The following is a 2,500-nucleotide window of genomic DNA, read 5'->3' as shown; positions in this document are numbered from 1 at the left end:
TGCTCCGAAATGCACACGGGGGTGTCAAGCAACCTCCATGTACCGTGGCATGACCGTGGCCAAGTAATAAAGATCAAATTCCATGCCTATGCCAAGTTGGACCAAGGCCCCGTCTCGTTTTGCTATAAGCAAGGGCGTGGCAAGGCACGCGGGGGGCCAAAAAATCAAAGTGCTCCGAAAATGCACACGGGGGTGTCAAGCAACCTCCATGTACCGTGGCATGACCGTGGCCAAGTAATAAAGATCAAATTCCATGCCTATGCCAAGTTGGACCAAGGCCCCGTCTCGTTTTGCTATAAGCAAGGGCGTGGCAAGGCACGCGGGGGGCCAAAAAATCAAAGTGCTCCAAATGCACACGGGGGTGTCAAGCAACCTCCATGTACCGTGGCATGACCGTGGCCAAGTAATAAAGATCAAATTCCATGCCTATGCCAAGTTGGACCAAGGCCCCGGTCTCGTTTTGCTATAAGCAAGGGCGTGGCAAGGCACGCGGGGGGCCAAAAAATCAAAGTGCTCCGAAAATGCACACGGGGGTGTCAAGCAACCTCCATGTACCGTGGCATGACCGTGGCCAAGTAATAAAGATCAAATTCCATGCCTATGCAAGTTGGACCAAGGCCCCGTCTCGTTTTGCTATAAGCAAGGGCGTGGCAAGGCACGCGGGGGGCCAAAAAATCAAAGTGCTCCGAAATGCACACGGGGGTGTCAAGCAACCTCCATGTACCGTGGCATGACCGTGGCCAAGTAATAAAGATCAAATTCCATGCCTATGCCAAGTTGGACCAAGGCCCCCATCTCGTTTTGCTATAAGCGAAGGGGCGTGGCAAGGCACGCGGGGGGCCAAAAAATCAAAGTGCTCCAAAATGCACACGGGGGTGTCAAGCAACCTCCATGTACCGTGGCATGACCGTGGCCAAGTAATAAAGATCAAATTCCATGCCTATGCCAAGTTGGACCAAGGCCCCGTTTCGTTTTGCTATAAGCAAGGGCGTGGCAAGGCACGCGGGGGGCCAAAAAATCAAAGTGCTCCGAAAATGCACACCGGGGGTGTCAAGCAACCTCCATGTACCGTGGCATGACCGTGGCCAAGTAATAAAGATCAAATTCCATGCCTATGCCAAGTTGGGACCAAGGCCCCGTCTCGTTTTGCTATAAGCAAGGGCGTGGCAAGGCACGCGGGGGGCCAAAAAATCAAAGTGCTCCGAAATGCACACGGGGGTGTCAAGCAACCTCCATGTACCGTGGCATGACCGTGGCCAAGTAATAAAGATCAAATTCCATGCCTATGCCAAGTTGGACCAAGGCCCCGTCTCGTTTGCTATAAGCAAGGGCGTGGCAAGGCACGCGGGGGGCCAAAAAATCAAAGTGCTCCGAAATGCACACGGGGGTGTCAAGCAACCTCCATGTACCGTGGCATGACCGTGGCCAAGTAATAAAGATCAAATTCCATGCCTATGCCAGTTGGACCAAGGCCCCGTCTCGTTTTGCTATAAGCAAGGGCGTGGCAAGGCACGCGGGGGGGCCAAAAAATCAAAGTGCTCGCCGAAAATATTTTTCCACTTTCCAGTCCACTTATACATATTATGTGCAGTGTGCACACAAGACACCTTCCCCAAAATTCGACTTATATGAGGCGTTTTACGTCAAATCCGCCTATTTTTGGCGTTTCGTCGGCCGAAAAAATCAAAATAAATCGAAACTTCCTCGGAATGCTTAGCGACTTTCCAGTCCACTTATACATATTGTGTGCAGTGTGCACACAAGACACCTTCCCCAAAAATTCGACTTATATGAGGCGTTTTACGTCAAATCCGCCTATTTTCGGCGTTTCGGCCCGAAAAATCAAAATAAATCGAAAATTCCTCGGAATGCTTAGCCACTTTCCAGTCCCACTTATACATATTGTGTGGAGTGTGCACACAAGACACCGTCTCAAAATTCGACTTCTAGGCGGCGTTTTACGTCAAATCCGCCTTTTTTCGAGTTTTCGGCCAAAAAATCAAACTCAATCGAAACTTCGTCGGATCGCTTAGCCACTTTCCAGTCCACTTATACTTATTGTGTGGGGTGTGCACAAAAAAAACGAAGTCAAAATTCGACTTCTAGTTGTTTTTTACGTGGTATCCGCCCTTTGCGAAGTTTCGGCCGAAAAATTCGTAATTAATTCATCCGACATCGGAATATTACGATTCTTTCGTGTTTTGCTTGTTTTAATGTCCCTAACAACCATAAAAAAATTCAAAAAAAAATTCGTCTTCTAGGTCCACTTTTAAGCACTTTTAAAAACTTATGGATACAGGGAAAAAAGTGCACTTTTTCTACAAAACTGAAAATGGCCTTCCAGTCATTATATAGGGGGAGGGTGGGGTGTGGGGGTAGGCTCGGCAGGCACGGGGCGCGCCTATGGGCACAGCAGGCAAGCAAAAACTACGTCTTAACGTGTTTTCCCCCTGCAATTTCGTTGCTCTTTTCATCATTTCAATCAAATTCATGGACATTC

This window comes from Trifolium pratense, unplaced genomic scaffold (assembly GCF_020283565.1).
Source record: "Trifolium pratense cultivar HEN17-A07 unplaced genomic scaffold, ARS_RC_1.1 scaffold_98, whole genome shotgun sequence".
Lineage (NCBI taxonomy): Eukaryota > Viridiplantae > Streptophyta > Magnoliopsida > Fabales > Fabaceae > Trifolium > Trifolium pratense.
Note: the sequence above shows the minus strand (reverse complement) of the source record.